Source organism: Grampus griseus (genome assembly GCF_964374135.1).
Source record: "Grampus griseus genome assembly, chromosome: 2".
In the NCBI taxonomy this organism is placed as follows: domain Eukaryota; kingdom Metazoa; phylum Chordata; class Mammalia; order Artiodactyla; family Delphinidae; genus Grampus; species Grampus griseus.
In genome coordinates, this window is record NC_139018.1 from 74,665,294 (window position 1) to 74,684,559 (window position 19,266).

The 19,266-nt window shown below is 39.1% G+C and overlaps 1 long non-coding RNA gene across 1 annotated transcript in view; it reads left to right on the plus strand.

Moving 5' to 3' along the window:
• Positions 1 to 105: 105 nt before the first annotated feature.
• LOC309818438 overlaps positions 106 to 19,266 on the plus strand; it is a 93,988-nt gene continuing 74,827 nt past the window's right edge. The window contains exon 1 of the long non-coding RNA XR_014296351.1: positions 106 to 225. This is a non-coding gene — a long non-coding RNA (uncharacterized lncRNA). The remainder of the gene's footprint in view (positions 226 to 19,266) is intronic.

The window sequence follows — 19,266 nt, forward strand, 5'->3', positions numbered from 1 at the left end:
CGCCACGCTCAGGAGGTAAAGGAGACTGGAGCTTGACGACCATATTTGAAGTGGGTAAGAAGCTGCACAGGGCCACTTTAACAAGATCGCGCAGAGAGTGTTTTCGGGAGATTGAAGTTCAGAGCCGTATTATCACCACCGGCGTTCGTTAGTGGCAGCGTAAACTTGGGAAGTTTTCTTTATCTTTAAAATCCGTGATTCTCCTGCGACTTGTTAAACTAAAAGGTACCCTCTAGACGACCTTGGCTGTCCTTGGTGTGGGGTTGTCCTGGCCAGTGATGTTCGATTCTTGTTGCTAGATAATACTGTAATCGCAGATCCAGTGAAATTTGAGAGTGGTCTGGAGTTTGACAGGAATTGAGGGAAGGCAGCTTCTAGGAAATATTTTCCTTCCAGATAAAAAGACAAAGCTTCAAGAGGAGGCTCCATCTTTCCCCTTCCCTTTCCTTAGGGGTTGGTTGAGGAGCATCTTGTGACATTGAGGGGACAAATCTTTAAAGATGAAAGATGGATCATTAGGGAGTTTGAGATTGACGTGTACGCACTGCTATATTTAAAATGGATAACCAACAAAGACCTACTTGTATAGCACAGGGAATTCTGCTCAGTATTATGTAACAGCCTAAATAGGAAAAGAATTTGAAAAAGAATAGATACATGTATAATGTATATGTATAACTGAATCACTTTGCTGTACACCCGAAACTAAAAATATTGTTAATCAACTATACTCCAATATAAAATAAGAAGTTAAAAAAAAAAAGCTAACATGCTGAAGATGGTTGTATGGAAAGATAGAAAACCCCTGAATACTTGATGATCATCGAGGTGCTGCAGCAGGCTTGGAAACACCTATCTCCAGATTTTGTTGTGTAAGATAATTGAAGGTCTTTTTTGTCTAGACTGGTAGGTCTCTGTTGCTTGGGTTCTTGAAACTGATAGCATTTCTAGAGATACATGAGGTGAAGTTCCCCTCCTCCAAAGAAAAAAGAAGTAAGAAAGGTGGGAGTTGAGTATGTTTGAACCCCTACGAAGACTCAAACTACAGAATGCTTTTGAAATAGCAAAGTATAGTTTGGGAAAGATACAATAGCTTGAAACGATTTCAATCACTGCTAGTTTGGGCTGGTTATAAATGTATCGGACAGGAATGGTAAAAACAGAAGGCAAAGAAATATAATACAGATTTAGTGGTAATTAGGAGTATGACCTATTAATCATATATATTGGACACCATTGTAAACAAGCTTTTTAAAGATTACTTTGAAAAATCAATACAGTTAGAAGTAATGACAAATATACAGCTACAGAACACTTGGCAAAAAAACCAAAAACCAAACAACCTATCATATGGTAGACTGTTACTTTGGTGGCCCCAAATGAATCATTCCTCTCAGTTTTGCACCCCTGATAGTTCCCTCCTCTTGAATCTGGGCTGGCCTATGACTTGCTTTAATCCTTAGAATTCATTTTAGGCCTATGCCTTAAGAAGACAATACTTTTGCATTCAGGGAGATGCCACTGTGTTGGAAGTTTGACTTCTCAGACTTCCATGCTGTGAAAAGCCCAACCTAACCACACGGAGGAGCACTGAGGCCTTGGCTAACAGCTCCTGTTGAGCTCCCAGCCAACAGTCACCACCAGCTCTCCAGACATGTGAAGAAGGCCATCATGGAAGTGGATTCTTCAGCCTCTACTGTAGTTACTTTGGGTGACTCTATGTGGAGCAGAGATAGGCTGTTTTCTCTGCTTAGCTCTGCCCAAGTTGCAAAATACAAGCAAGTAAAATGATTGTGGTTTTAAGCCACTGAATTTTGGAGTACTTTGTTGTCTGGCAGTAGATAACTGAAATAAATTTTAATGTTATGTGAATAGGTTTTTGTGCTTGGGAAAAGAGCATTTCCTTACCACTAAAGCTAACTGAGGTCTGCTTATATTAGTTTGCACTTATTTCTGATATTTCTGTGTGTTTTTATTGCCTTTTCATGGGAATTGGTCCTATTTTTCCTTTTAGATGGTACATTTCTAGAGGCAGGGAACAGGCCTCCTATCTTTTGTACTTTTTCCCCCTCATTAAGCTTTTCTTTTTTAAAAAATTTTATTATTTATTTTTATTTTTGGCTGCGTTGGGTCTTCAATGCTGTGCGCGGGGGCTACTCTTCGTTTTGGTGCGCGGGCTTCTCATTGCAGTGGCTTCTCTTGTTGCAGAGCACGGGCTCTAGGCATGTGGGCTTCAGTAGTTGTGGCACGTGGGCTCAGTAGTTGTGGCACGCAGGCTCTAGAGCGCAGGCTTAGTAGTTGTAACTCTTGGGCTTAGTTGCTCTGCGGCATGTGGCATCTTCCCGGGCCAGGGCTTGAACCTGTGTCCCCTGCACTGGCAGGTGGATTCTTAACCACTGCGCCACGAGGGAAGTCCCAATGATGGTGTTGATATGAATATTTTCCTTTCCCATTTTGGCTTAGATTTAGTGATGGCTTTCACGAGACCTATGTCCTGGTGGCAAACCTGTTGTGAACATGAGATTTGCACCTGATTTTAATTCTCATTAGGCATATTAGGTTTTTGAAAGTGACTGACTGGCTGGCTTTCATTAGGATCACAAATTAAAGGATCATAAATTAAGAAAGCCATGATGTAGGTGGTCACTCTAGTTTAAAAAGAGCAATTGCTGTGACTTGGCTGTGTATGCACGCAATGTGTGTGTGTGTGTGTGTGTGTGTGTGTGTGTGTGTGTATGCATTCATGTGTAGTTGTTAGTAGGATTGGGGAATGGAAAGATTGATAAAAACTGGCATAGAGCTTCAGGTTTCAGGCAGAGGAAGAAGAAGGATAAAACCAAAATAGCACATGGCTACAATGAACTCAGTTTTTTCTTCCCTTCTGCTAGGAACTGAATGCTTGTGTCCAAAATTCCAATGTTGAGGGTCAATTCCCCAATATGATGGTATGTGGAGGTGGTACTGATCTACATATAACTTCCAAACAAAATTGAACATCCTTTAAAGGAATACAATACAATCTAGACACTCAACAGTATAATATTCACATTGTTCAACATCCAATTAAAAATTACTAGGCATGCAAAGAAGTAAAAAAATCAGTAGGAGCAAAGTCAATATAAACAGACCCAGAAATAACAGAGATGATGAATTAGCACAAAATTATGTTTAAAAAGCTACTGTAACTATGCTCAGTGATTTAAGGGAAAAAGTTAACATAATGAGGAGAGAAATAGATATGAAAAAAACTAGGTGAAACTTATAGAGATGGAAAATACAATATTCAGAAAATGAACAATTCACTGGCTGGGCTTAACAACATATTAGACAATGCAGAAGAACAGATCAGTGAACTTGAAGACCTAGCAATAGAAACCATGCAAACTAAAGCACAGGGAAAATAAAAGGCTAAAAAATTAAACAGGGTCTCGGTGACTTGTGGGATAATCATAAGTGGTATATTATACATATAGTTGGAGTCCTGGGACAAGGGGAGAGGGACAGAGGAAACATTTGAAGAAATAATGGTTAAAAGTTTTAAAAAATGATAAAAACTATAAATTCACAGATCCAACAGACCACAAGTAGGATAAATACAAAATCATACCAAGCCACATCATGATTAAATGGTTGAAAACCAGTGATAAAGAGAAAAATCTACCCCCACCCCATGTTATTGAGATTCAATTGCCATATAACATATATGTTTAAGGTGTACAATGTGCTGATTTGATATATGTATATATTGCAAAATTGTTATCACAATAAGGTTGGTTAACACATCCATCACCTCACATAGCTATGTTTTGTTTTTTTTCTTTGTGGTAAGAACTTTTAAGATCTACTCATTTAACAGCTTTCAAGTATATAATACAGCATTGTTAACTATAGTCACCATTCTGTAATTAGATCTCCAGAACTTATTCACCGTATAACTGAAAGTTTGTACCATTTGACCACTTTCACCTATTCCCCCCCATCCCTTGCCCCTGGCAACAACCAATCTACTCTCTATTTCCATGAGTTCAGCTTTTTAAAGATTATAACATACAAGGGAGATCGTACATATTTGTCTTTTTATGTTTGACTTGTTTCTCTTAGCATAATGCCCTCAGTGTTCATCCATGTTGTTGCAGATGACAAGATTTCCTCCTTTTTTATGGTTAAATACTATTCCATTATATGTATATGTATGTATATATATATATAAAATATCATGTTTTCTTTATCCATTCATCTGTCAGTGGACACTTGTTTCAGTGTTTTGCTTGTTGTAAATAGTGCTGCAAAGAACATAGAAGTGCAGATATCTCTCTGGGATAGAGATATCATTTCCTTTGGATAAATACCAGGAGTGGGATTGCTGGATATAGTAGTTCTATTTTCAAGATTTTGAGGAACCTCCATACTGTTTTCCAAAGTGGCTGTACCAATTTACATTTCCACCAGCACAATACAGGCGTTCCTTTTTTTTCCATATCCTCATCAGCATTTGTTATGTCTTGTCTTTTTTTTTTTTTATGTCTTGTCTTTTTGATAACAGCCATTCTAACGGGTGTGAGGTGATAATCTCATTATGGTTTGATTTGTATTTCTTTGATGATTATTGATATTGAGCACCTTTTCATGTACCTGTTGGTCATTTGTATGTCTTCTTTGGAAAAATGTTTATTCAAGTCCTTTGCTCAATGTTTTAAAAACATTTTTTATTTCTTTAATGTTGTATCTATTTTATTTATTTATTTTTGGCTGCATTGGGTCTTCGTTGCCGTGCACGGGCTTTCTCTAGTTGCGGGGAGCGGGGGCTACTCTTCGTTGCGGTGTGCGGGCTCCTTATCGCAGTGGCTTCTCTTGTTGTGGAGCATGGGCTCTAGGCGCTCAGGCTTCAGTAGTTGTGGCATGTGGGCTCAGTAGCTGTGGCATGTGGGCTTAGTTGCTCTGTGGCTTGTGGGATCTTCCCAGACCAGGGCTTGAACCTGTGTCCCCTGCATTGGTAGGTGGATTCTTAACCACTGTGTCACCAGGGAAGTTCCCGTTTAAAGTGTTTTAAAGAGAGTATATAATGAAGTGTTAGGTAACAAAATACATATTAACTGTGAGTTCAAAGTTAATATGGGCCACAACAGTCACGGAAAATTCATGAAAGAGGAGAGTGGATGAGATTTTGGCTGGTGCTTCCAGGCAGAGGGAGTAAAACAACAGGCCTGTGGAGGATAGTATGAAGACTGGTCTGTAATGGAGTTAACCCTGTTATTCCTTTACAAAGACTTTATCCTAAGAAATTAACCAGTTATATTCATAGATGTTAATAACAGTGCTATTTAAGTTGGTAAAAGCTTGAAACAATCTCTATTTTGTTTAAGAGTTTCTCCTAAGAAAATAGTAAAAAATACCATATTCGAAGATGATCATTACAGTGTTATTTAAAATGACAGAAATTGGAAACCATCTACATTTTAACCAATAGAGAAATGCAAATGGCTTAGGCTGCATTCATTCAACAGACTATGTGTTCATTTCAAAACGTATTTTTAATTATAACAAGTTGGCAAAATGTTTATGACTTAGTAAAAAATGTATATAATTATGTAAAAGAAGCAGAATGCGAAACTATAAGTACATTATGCTGTTAATTTTGTGGGAAAAAAATGCATGTCTTAGGAAAAAAGCCTGAAAGAAAATACACCAAACATTTTATATGAGGATAATCTCAAGATGATGTCATTATGGGTGATTTTTATTTCCATCTTTACATTTTTCTGTAGTTTTAACACTTCTAGCAATGATTATACATTTTGTTTATATTCCTAGGTACTATCTGTATTAGCTTACTGGGGCTGCTGTAACAATATACTAGGCACTTAAACAACAAATTAATTTTCTCATAATTTGGGAGGGTAGAAGTCCAAGATCAAGGTGTCAGCAGATTTGGTTTCTTCTGAGGCTTTTCTCCTTGGCTTGTAGATGGCAACCTTCTCTCTGTCTTTACATGGTTGTCCTTTTGTCTGCACATGTTTCTGGTGTCTCCCTTTGGGTCCAAATTTCCTCTACTTATAAAGACAATGGTCACATTGGATTAAGGCCCATCCTAAAGACCTCATTTTTGCTTAATTGCCTCTTTGAAGACCTTGTCTCCAAATACAGTTACATTCTGAAATATTGGGGGTTAGAATTTCAACATATAAACTTTGGGGAGACACGATTCACCTTATAGCACTATTTAAAAATATGATTGGTATAATATTGAAAATATGAGAAACACAAAATGGGGCAAGTGTGAGTAGAATAGAAAGATATATGGTGGCTAATGGTGGGAGAACAGGTGAAATAACAATGATATCTAAATTATTTTTTTCTTTTTTAAAATTGAAATATAGTTGATTTACAGTGTTGTGATAGTTTCAGGTAGACAGCAAAGTAATTCAGTTATATATTGTGGGACTCGAGGGACATTGTTCCAGCTAATGATTAAGAACTCTCCAGACAATAGGGGCTTCTTAGACAATGGGTGAATTTCCAGGATGTCCGGCCCCCTTCCGAGAAGGAGGGAGATAAACAAAATGTAAAATGGTATCTCTCAAAGAACCAATCAGGAAGCCTGGGACAGGTTCCCTCTATGGTCCGAACAGAGGCTAAGAACCTATCATTAAAAATCACAATTGAATCCACACTTTGCATAACAGGAAGTTGAGACCTATAAAAATACGTGTTCACGCCCTGGGGGGGTTCCTTCTTCGGCCTCCTGCGTGAGGACCAAGGAACCCCGGTGCACCGGCCTTCAATAAACCTCTTGCGTTTTGCATCGGCTTCCGACTCTTGTTGTTTCCTGGGCGAGTCGAAACTCCTAGGAGACCGCGAAGGTCTAACAATATATGTATGTGTATATATATATATATTCTTTTTCAGATTCATTCTATTATAGGTTATTACAAGATATTGAATATAGTTCCCTGTGCTATACAGTAGGTCCTTGTTGGTTATCTATTTTGTATATAGTTGTGCGTATCTGTTAATCTCAAACTCCTAATTTATCCCTCTCCCTCCTTTCACCTTTGGTAATCATAAGTTTGTTTTCTATGTTTGTGAGTCTGTTTCTGTTTTGAATTAAGACTGAACTTAAAAAAAAAACAGGCCTAACTTAATTTTTTATATTCAGTTCTCTCTGTTCAAATAACTGGTGTAGTTTCTGTCTCTTGACTAGACTCTGATTTTTACAGTAGTGGAGCTGGATTTGGGGAAGGTGTGGGTTTAGTTTTGGATATCTGAATTTCAGTGACAGTGGGATATTCATGTAGAAATATCTTGTACCTAGATGGAAAAATGACACTGGAGTTTGTGGGAGAGATAGGAAACTGAAAACATTTGTCATTGTCAGCACTGATGTGATGATGGAAATTGTAAGACTACTTGAATTCTCTGGGTGAGCGGTGTGGCGAGCCAAAAGCAGATGGTTGACCATGGTCTTGCATATACTCACAAAGAAAAAGTAGCAAAATTAAAAAAAAAATCACAAACTTGAACATATAATGATGATTTTATGATAAAGCATTGATAAATGAAGCTCATACCAAGACTTTTGTTTTTTTGTACAGTTAACTTCTTACCCAACCTGTGTTTCCAAGTCTATCCCAATATTGGGGCTATTGTGACAAATCAAAGCCTAGGAACCCTGGAGCTCTTACTTTTTTTACCCTAAGACCTTTGGGGAAAGCCCCCAGGTCACATTGAAGGCAGTGACTTATCTTTCCTCTTTTATCTTTTGGTTTTACCAGTCTGCTAACAATACCATAGTGGTACTGCAGAACATTATAAAAATTATGAGAATTTTTTTTTGTAATAGGTCTTTTTTTTTTTAATAAATTTATTTACTTATTTATTTTTGGCTGCGTTGTGTCTTTGTTGCTAAGTGCGGGCTTTTCTCTAGTTGCAGCCCGCGGGGGCTACTCTTCGTTGCGGTGCTTGGGCTTCTCATTGCGGTGGCTTGTCTTGTGTGAAGCACGGGCTCTAGGCATGTGGGCTTCAGTAGTTGTGGCGCACGGGCTCAGTTGCTCCGCGGCATGTGGGATCTTCCCAGACCAGGGCTCGAACCTGTGTCCCCTGCGTTGGCAGGCGGATTCTTAACCACTGTGCCACCAGGGAAGTCCCTGTAATAGGTCTTTATTGGAGTATAATTCCTTCACAGTACCGTGTTAGTTTATGTTGCACAACAAATCAAATCAGCCATATGCATACACATGTCCCATATGCCCTCCCTTTTCAGCCTCCCTCCCATCCTTGCTATCCTATGCTGCTGCTTCCCACCAGCCAACTATTTTACATTTGGTAGTGTATATATGTCAATGCTACTCTCACTTCGCTGCAGCTTTGCCCTCCCACCCCATGTCATCAAGTCCTTTCTCTATGTCTACCTCTTTATTCCTGCCCTGCAACTGGGTTCATCAGTACAATTTGTTTTAGATTCCATATATATGTATTAGCATATGGTATTTGTTTTTCTCTTTCTGACTTAACTTCACTTTGTATGACAGACTCTAGGTCCATCCACCTCACTACAAATAACTCAATTTTGTTCCTTTTTATGGCTGAGTAATATTCCATTGTATATATGCGCCATATCTTCATTGTCCATTCATCTATCGATGGACATTTAGGTTGGTTCCATGTCCTGGCTATTGTAAATAGTGCTGCAGTGAACACTGTAGTGCATGTCTCTTTTTGAATTATGGTTTTCTCAGGGTATATGCCCAGTAGTGGGATTGCTGGGTCATATGGTAGTTCTATTTTTAGCTTTTTTAAAAATTATTTTATTATTTTTTTATTTTTAGCTTTTTAAGGAACCTCCATACTGTTTTCCATAGTGGTTGTATCAATTTACATTCCCACCAACAGTGTAGGAGGGTTCCCTTTTCACCACACTCTTTCCAGCATTTATTGCTTCTAGCTTTTTTGATAATGGCCATTCCGACCATCATGAAGTGATACCTCATTGTAGTTTTGATTTGCATTTCTCTAATAGTGATGTTGAGCATCTTTTCATGTGCCTCTTGGCCATCTATATGTCTTCCTTGGTGAAATGTCTATTTAGGTCTTCCGCCCATTTTTTAACTGGATTGTTTGTTTTTTTGATATTGAGCTCCATGAGCTGTTTGTATATTTTGGAGATTAATCCTTTGTCTGTTATTTCATTTGCAAATATTTTCTCCCATTCTGAGGGTTGTCTTTTTGTTTTGTTTTTGGTGTCCTTTGCTGTGCAAAGCTTTTAAGTTTAATTAAGTTCCATTTGTTTATTTTTGTTTTTGTTTCTGTTCTCTAGGAGGTGGGTCAAAAAAGATCTTGCTGTGGTTTATGTTAAAGAGGGTTTTTCCTATGTTTTCCTCTAAAAGTTTTATAGTGTCTGGTATTACATTTAAGTCTTTAATCCATTTGGAGTTTTTTGTTTTTTTTTTTTTTTAGTTATTTATTTTTGGCTGCATTGGGTCTTTGTTGCTGTGTGCGGGCTTTCTCTAGTTGCTGTGAGCGGGGGCTACACTTCGTTGCAGTGCGTGGGCTTCTTATCGCTGTGGCTTCTCTTGTTGGGGAGCATGGGCTCTAGGCGCACAGGCTTCAGTAGTTGCAGCACGTAGGCTCAGTAGTTGTGGTTCACGGGCTCTAGAGCACAGACTCAATATTTGTGGCGCACAGGCTTAGTTGTTCCGCAGCATGTGGGATCTTCCAGGACCAGGGATCGAACCTGTGTCCCCTGCATTGGCAAGCAGATTCTTAACCACTGCACCACCAGGGAGGTCCCCATTTGGAGTTTATTTTTGTGTATGGTGTTAGGTAGTGTTCTAATTTCATTCTTTTACATGTAGCTGTCCAGTTTTCCCAACATCAATTATTGGAGGGGCTGTCTTTCCTCCTTTGTATGTTCTTGCCTCCTTTGTCATAAATTAGGTGCCCGTATGTGTGTGGGTTTATCTCTGGGCATTCTGTCCTGTACCATTGATCTATATTTCTGTTTTTGTGCCAGTACCATACTGTCTTGATTACTGTAGCTTTGTAGTATAGTTTGAAGTCGGGGAGCCTGATTCCTCCAACTCTATTTTTCTTTCTCAAGATTGCTTTGGATATTTGGGGTCTTTTGGGTTTCCATACGAATTGTAAGATTTTTTGTTCTAATTCTGCGAAGAATGCCATTGGTAATTTGATAGGTATTGCAATGAATCTGTAGATTGCTTTGGGTAGTATAGTCATTTTCACAATATTGATTCTTCCAATCCACGAACATGGTATATTTCTCCATCTGTTTATGTCATCTTTGATTTCTTTCATCAGTGTTTTATAGTTTTCTGAGTACAAGTCTTTTGCCTCCTTAGGTGGTTTATTCCTAGGTATTTTATTCTTTTTGTTGCAATGGTAAATGGGAGTGTTTCCTTAATTCTCTTTCTGATTTTTCATTGTTGGTGTATAGGAATGCCAGAGATTTCTGTGCCTTAATTTTGTATCCTGCACCCTTACCAAATTCACTGATTAGTTCTAGTAGTTTTGTGGTGGCATCTTTAGGATTTTCTACGTATAGTATCGTGTCATTGGCAAACAGTGACCTTTTTACTTCTTCTTTTCCAATTTGTATTTCTTTTTCTTCTCTGATTGCTGTGGCTAGGACTTCCAAAACTATGTTGAATAAGAGTGGTGAGAGTGGACATCCTTGTCCTGTTCCTGACAACTCATTCAAACATCCACTGTGTGCCTACTTTGTGTCAGGTGTCTGTTATGTGTGTAGTTTACTGCTGACAGTTGTTCTAAGCCTTTTCTCTCCTTTGGTTCCCTCTGGTTGCCCCTCAGTACATATACCTTCTTCTCTTTTGACAGAGAAGCCTTACCTCCTACTTTCCTAACAAAGAAAAGAACCATATGAGGTGAGCCTTTTAATCCATTCCAAAATAACTCTGTTTCTTTCTCCCCATCTTAGAAGAACTGAACTTCCTCTTTTTTTTTTTTTTTTTTTTGCGGTACACGGGCCTCTCACTGTTGTGGCCTCTCCCGATGCGGAGCACAGGCTCCAGACGCGCAGGCTCAGCGGCCATGGCTCACGGGCCCAGCCGCTCCAGGGCATGTGGGATCCTCCCAGACCGGGGCACGAACCCTGCGTCCCCTGCATCAGCAGGCGGACTTTCAACCACTGCGCCACCAGGGAAGCCCTGAACTTCCTCTTTTTAAGTTTGAACTATCCTTGTGTTCTCAATCCTCTTTGTCTTCTCCCTCTTCATCCTTGTGGGTGCTATAACAGCTAGAATCAAAGATTTCTCTCTTAAATATCTTCTTTTTGTCTAGCTTAAGCACCTTTAATTTCCTCTTCCCTCCTTGGCCTGTAGAGATCTTTTTTCTCTGTGCTGGAACACACACACACACACACACACAGACACACACACACAGACACACACACACACACACACACACACACACCCCTTTGTTTGACCTTGATGCAACTCTTAGCCTATTTTTCTTTTATTGTTGTAGGTTTATAATGGAGCAGGAGCCTATGGGACCTTCCCCAGACAGGCCCTTCCCCCATATCCAATGTTTAGCTTATCTCTGAAGTACCTAGATAACAGTATTTGATGCACATTTCCTGAGTTGTTTTACAGATGTGAACCCCCCCCTCAAATGGAAGATGTTAACTACTTGATGACCTTTAGCACATAGCCCCAGGCCTCCTGGCACCTAAGGACTAATAATGTTAACCCCTGTGACACCGCCCTGTTCCCTCACCATCAGCCAGTCACAGAACTGTGCATGAGTCGATCACATACCCTGCAACCGTACCCTGCAACCGTCCTCCCTCACCTGGCTTTTCAAAATGCTTTGCCAAAACCCTTCTGGGAGCTCGGGGTTCTTTTGGGCATGAGCCACGCTTCTCCTTGCATGGCCTTGCAGTAAACCTTTCTCTGCTCCAAGCTTTGATGTTTCTGTTTGTTTGGCCTCACTGTGCGTCAGGCACAGGAACTTGTGCTAACAGGTTTAAGAATGAAACTCCATTCCCAATGCACAGTCACTCCTAGTTCTGCTCGCTTGACTCCTGCTGCTGCTTCGGCCTCTGTCCCTGTCATTCAGACTGGTCACCGAAAGGCAGTCCTGGCTTCCTAGTCACAAGGCACAGTGGGTTTTTCTCAGCCCTCCCTGTCTTAGCTTCTCTGTGGCATTTGACACTGTTGATCCCCCTTTTTTCTAACACTCTCTTCTCTTGTTTTTCATAGCACAACATATGATTTTCTTCTCATCTTTTTGCTCTAACATTTTCAAAACAGTTTAGATGAGTAAATGTACTGAGCCTAACTTCCAACATATCTGTTGCAGTTTGAAGGGGTCAGGAAGGAATAGTGGGCGTTACCAAAAGCTGATTGCTGCTCAAATAGGCTTTGTAGCATGTTGTCCAATGATGTTAAAAGCTTCCTCACTTGGAAGATCTAGATATTTGATTGTGTCCAAGGCTGGTTAAAGTAACCAATCTTATAAGAGACTAATGCTCCCTATGTAGTGTCTTCCCTGAGCAGAGCTTGCCTTTCCAATTCTCTTTATTCCTCTAAGTTTCAATCTTTCAGTTTCTAATATCTCAGATGTATTAATTCCATTGTTGAGCAGTGGTCACGCTGTCTCTTCTGATTTTTACTTTTTATTTCCTAATGATATGTGTTGATTTTACTTGTCACGTTTTCAGAGTTCTGGAGGTGTTTGCTGTCAACTCAGTGTTCTATGTAAGAAAAAAGCCCCACTTTGTTTGACAGGCTTTTCTCTCTTCTTAAATGTAGGAGTTATTTAACATAATCTAGATTTTGAAAAGTAGAATGCCTCATGGAGATTTTATGTTTGTTACTCAAGATGTAGAAAATAGAGTTCATTTTTGTCTGAGAAGAATCTTCTCTCCGTAAATAAAAAGTGATTACTTAAAAAGTCATCATCCTATTGAGAATGGATAAGAATAAGAAAAAATAACCTGGTCTTATAAACAATTTCTTTTTGTATTGTGCTAAGTTATAGGTGAACTTCTAGTTCTTACTGTTGTTAGTTGATACTTAACACGGAGCCTTCAGCCAAATGAAAAGGGAACCGTGCGTGGTGAGTTGATGGAAAATGGAGCCTTTACGGCGAAGAAAAAAGAAGTCTGAAGTTATTTCTCTGTGAACTTTAACTACTGTTTCTTCCTGATTTCAAACATGGCAGGTTTTAATAGAGACTTAACATTCATCCCTGCTGTTGTCATTTACTTTGAGTTAACCATTTATTACTGAAACTTAAAGATAAAATCTAGGGAGACTTCTCAACTTAAGGTTCATAGCCTTTCTCTAATTATCCCTCTTCTCTCACGTTGTACTGCCTTTCCCCTATACATTTGTTGTACTTGGGTACATTGTGAAGTCCAAATTCACATTCTGTTTTTATTTCAGTATGAGGGAATTTCAGAGTATAAGGTCACTTGGCTAGTAATAAGTAAGTCAGGTCAAAAATTTATCCTAGATCTCCTATTAGCCAAATTGAGAACAGTTAGAACCTCAGAATTAATAGTAACATAGTAATCCACTAACTAAAATAATCCATGAATCCATACTGATGTACACAAATGAATGAATAAATATATAAAAGGTAAAGAAGGGAAAATCTCCTTCCAGCAGAATGCCAACTAATAAATGTGATAAATGAGGAAGGAATGATGGAATTAGAAAATCACCATTTGGCAACCACCATATTAATAATTGCTTCAGGCAAGAATCATCAAAGGAAGCTAAAATTTGTGGGGGAGTTTGCTAAGGAACATGACACTTACATAGTCTCAAGATTATCTAGTGATTACACAGGGAAAAATAGTAATTTTACAGTGGCACAATCTGGTAGACACTGACTTAATCAAATAACCAAAATTAATATTACCAATAAGGAAACCAAGTAGCATCATGTACCTCTGATATGATGCATTGACAAGTTGGCATTCCTGCCAAAAATGCATAATCTGAATATAATCATGAAGAGACATCAGACTAATCCAAACTGAGGGATTGTCTACAAATAACTGGCCTGTAGTCTTCAAAAAAGTCAAGGACATGAAAAACTGATTAACTGTTCCAGATGAAAGGAGGATAAAGACACATGACAGCTAAATGTAACATATAATCCTGGAATTGGAGACTGCACTTAAAAAAAAGAGGAAGGACATTGTGGAACAATTGATGAAATTTTACGTGGGACTGTAGATTAGACAATGGTATTGTATCAAAGTTAAATTTCCTGATTTTGATAATTGTATTGTGATTATATAAGAGAATGTGCTTGTTCATAGGAAATGCCCATTGAAATATTTAGGGGCAAATAGGTACGATGTTTGCAACTTAATTTCAAATGGTTCAGAAAAAAATGAATACACATACACAGAAAGAATGATAAAGCAAATGGGGCAAAATGTAAACACTTGGTGAATCTGGGGAAAGAGTATATTGGAGTGCTTTGTATGATTCTTGCAACTTTTCTATAAACTTGAAATGATATCAAAATGAAAAGTTACCAAATAAACCCAATTCTGAATTTTGGGGGATTAATTTTTTTAAGTAAAATCTTTAATTGACGTATACTAAGCATACAGAAGAGCACAGATACCAAAAGTGTACAGCTCAATACCTTTTTATGAAATGAACCCCCCCGCGTAATCGTGATCCAGGTTAGGATCTAAAATATTACCGACATTCTGGAAACATCCTTCCTAGTCATTACTCCATCCTTCCACTGCAAAGGCAACCTCTACATGACTTCTATTATCATGGTTTAGTTTTGCCTCTTTTTGAATGTTGTGTAAATAGAATCATACCATATGATTATTTTTTGTGTTTATTTTTTCCTAACATTTTTGTCTGTGAGAGTCATTTCTTGATGCAAGTAGCTGTAATTCATTTATTTCTTTTATATTCTTTAATATTGCGCTGTATTTAAATAGACCGTAATTTATTTACCTGTTCTAACATTGTTGGACACTTGGGTTGTGTAGTAGGCAGTCTCTAAGATAGCCCCTAGTGATCCTTGTCTCCTGTTATTCATCACATTGTGTAATCCTCTCTCCCTGAGTGTGAGCTGGACCCAGTGACCAGTCTCTAATGAATAGAATATGGCAAAAGTGATGGGTTTTCACTTCTGCGATTAGGTTGCAAAAAGACTGTGGCTTCCATTGTGGGTTCTCTTTCTTAGTTTGCTTACCTGGGGGAAATCAGTGTCATGTCATGAGTCAACCCTCTGGAGAGGTCCAAATGGTGAGAGATGAATGAGCTTGGAAGCAGATTCTCCAGCTCCAGGCAAACCTTGAAATGACTGCAGTCCAATGGCTGACAATTTGACAGCAACATCATGACAGACTAAGAGCTAAGCCACACTGGATTCCTGACTCAAAGAATCTGTGAGATGTTAATGTCTATGTTATCAGCTGCTAACTTTTGGCATAATTTGTTTTGCAGTAATTGATAACTGATAGAGATTTATTTTTTCTAGTTTTTGACCATTACAAACAGTGCTGGTGAAACCTTCTTATATGTGTAGTGCACATATGTGAGCATCTGGGGTGTATACCTAGGAGAAGAATTACTGAGTCATAGGGTATATTTATGACAGCCTTACAGTTTTCCAAAGTAGTTGTACCGGTTTATAAGCCCACAACAATGTATGAGAGTTCCTATTCTTCCATACCCTTGGTAGCACTAGGCATTATCCGTCTTTTTAATTTTAGTCAGTATGGCATATCATTTAAAAATATTTTATCTTGAGATAATTTCAAACTGAGAGAAAAGTTGCGAGAACAGTACACAAAACTTCCATATTCTCTTTACCTATATTCCCTAATTTTTAACATTTTACCATATTTCTCTTTCCCTCTAATGTATATGATGATTCTTTCTCTGAGAACAAGTTGCAAACATAATGACCCGTCCCTTAGATACCACAGTGCATTTCCCCCAAATAAGAGCACTTTCATATATAATCATACTATAACCATCCAGAATCAGAAAATCAACATTGATACAACACTATTATTCAATCCATAGACCCTGTTAAAATTTTGACAACTATCCCATTCTCTTCCTCTCTTCTGTGGTCTAGAATCCAATCCAGTATCATGTTGCATTTAGTTGTCATGTCTCCTTAATCTCCTATAACCTAGAATAGTTCCTTAATATTCCTTAATGTTAATGTCTTTCATGACCGTTGACAGTTTTAAAGAGTATACATGTTTCATTCTGTTAGTACCGTTGATTGGGGTTTGTCCGATGCTTCCTCACATCCAGACTCAGGCCATACATTCTTGGCAGGAGTACCACCCAACCTCCCCAAAACAAACAAACAAACAAACAAACTGATGCTGTGCTCTTCTTAGAGAATCACATTGGGAGATATCCAATATCAACCTGTCCCATTGCTGATGAGGTTAACCAAGATCACCTGGCTAAGTTGATACTGCCAAGTTTCTCCACTGTGATGTCATCATTTTCCCATTTGCAATTTAATAGTGTTTTGTAGGGAGATAGTCCAAGACTCTCCCAATATCCTGTTCCTCATCAAACTTTAGTCACCCATCTTAGTATCCATTGATGACTCCTGCCTAAATCAGCCACCAATATGATGGCTGCCACATGGTGATTTTTAACGTCCATCATTCCTTCTACATTACTAGATGACATTCAATTGTCAGAAAGCATTTTCCCTTCCTTTTTTTTTTCTTTTTCTTTGGTATTTGGGATCCCAGTTCCCTGACCAGTGATTGAACCCGGGACCCCTGCATTGCGAGCACAGAGTCTTAACCACTGGACCACCAGGGAAGTCCCCTCTTCTTTCTTATTCAGTCATTCTTTCATTCATTTATTCATATCAGTATGGACTCATGGATTCCTATGTTAGTCAATGGATTAAGATCTATCATTATTATAACATTATTATGATGATCAGATTGTTCCAGTTTTGTTTTTTTTTTAACATCTTTATTGGGGTATAATTGCTTTACAATGGTGTGTTAGTTTCTGCTTTATAACAAAGTGAATCAGTTATACATATACCTATGTTCCCATATGTCTTCCCTCTCGCGTCTCCCACCCTCCCACCCTCCCTATCCCACCCGATTGTTCCAGTTTTGGCTAGTGTGAACCCTCTCAAGCTGAGTCCCATGTCCTTTGGACATATCAAAGTATTCTTTGAGCACTTCCTTATTTTCTGCTACAACAGGATGTTCCAAGCTCATTTTATGCCCCGGTCCTGGAATCAGCCATTTCTTCAAGGAGGCCTGTTTCCTTTTATTTGTTTATTTTTATTTTTAAATTAATTTTTATTGGTGTATAGTTGATTTACAATGTTGTATTAGTTTCAGCTGTACAGCTAAGTGAACCAGTTATACATATACATATATCCACTTTTTTTTTAGATTCTGTTCCCATATGGGTCATTACAGAGCATTGAGTACACAGTAGGTTCTTATTAGTTATTTATTTTATATCTAGTAGCATGTATATGTCAATCCCAATTTCCTAATTTATCCCTCCCCCCCGATTCCTTTTAGTGGAGAATGGTATTTAGAAACCAAGATCTGGGTGTTTAGTATGCTTATAATACCTATGTATCACAGGCATCCACTGATGATCTTTCCTATCTATCTATCATCTATTTATTTCATCATGTATGAGTTCACACCAAAATCTCTAATTCCAGTCCAATACCTCTGTTTTTTTTCTAGTCTTCCTCTATTCCATTTGTGTAAATTCCTCCTCAGGCCCTGATAAGCCTGGCTCTCATTGTCATATATTTACTTATTTCTCAATCTTCCTGTATGTAACCAATCTCCCAACCACAAAGACTGCCTACTTGGCTGGCCTTCTTCTTGGTCCTGCCAACTTCTCAGTCTCAGCCCTGATGCCATTTCCTTGGCCAGCATCTGCCTTAGTTTGTTCTCTCCCTGTGGCTGCCTTTTTGGCAGCCACACTGCCACCTTCAAAGATTGGGCAAGGAAGGGCAGGGAAGAGGGGAGAGCAAGAGCCATCCTGCTATTTTGACTCTTAGACCAGCGTTTTATTGATCTGGCTCCTTAGTGAGAATTCAGCTCGCTTCAGGAATAGATACCCACTGAGAGTTTGGCCCCTTAAAATATCCCAGGGTGCTGGGTTATTTAATGACTTAAAGTGACTAATATTGGCAGGATTAAGCATTATTTAATGAGAATGGGGGAAGAGAAACAGCAGGAGCAGGTGGGGAGGGATAAACAATCACCACTCCAGTTGGGCCTTGGATAGAGCTCAACTTCAGTCTTAGTTTTTTTTTTGTTTTTTTTTTTTTGCGGTACACGGGCCTCTCACTGTTGTGGCCCCTCCCGTTGCGGAGCACAGGCTCCGACACGCAGGCTCAGCGGCCAAGGCTCACAGGCCCAGCCGCTCCGCGGCATGTGGGATCTTCCCGGACGGGGACACGAACCTGTGTCCCATGCATCGGCAGGCGGACTCTCAACCACTGCGCCACCAGGGAAGCCCCAGTCTTAGTTTTATAGTGAAAATGGTTCCCATCAGTGCTCCTGCCCCAGAGCGTGAGCTTGCCATAGAAAGGCTGTGTTGGGTTGGAGAGGAGATGGAAGATAGGTTTTCAGATCTATTCTGAAGTGGAATGCACATTTTAGGATGGTTTTGGCATCCACTTGGCCTTCCCAGATGCCCTGTGGTCAGGCTAGACCTCTCAAGCAGCTTCAGACTCCCAGGCCCCTGACCCAGGCTGGAGTCAGAATGGCCTCTGGAGGGCAGAGGAGCACCGTGTGATCCTGCTCAGCTCTAACTTGATCTAACCATTTCCGTTGCCTGTTCATTTGCTAGTAAACTTCTGGAATTCCTTGGCAGACTCTCTTCCACATTTTGTCTAATAAACTAGAAAGAAAAAGTGTTGCATGATCTGGAATAAAACTCAGAAAAGTTAAGTGACATTTATCTAATGTTATAAAGTTATATATATGAGACACTTTGGTTCATATATGTAAACAGGTAATAGCAACTAGCGAATTCATGAGTCAGAGTAATGTTAAGTACAATGATTTGTTTGATATAGTCATTACTGACAGTCTCAAACAGCTACTGACATAGTTGTCTGAATTTTTAACAGTGAGTGATAACTGCCCAGGTGCCACATTTCTGGCTGTATAGAACAGTGGCTAAGCATGAGGATCATCTCAGACTGCCTGGGTTTGTATCCTGATGACACTACTTACTAGATGTGTGTCTTTAGGCATGTCAG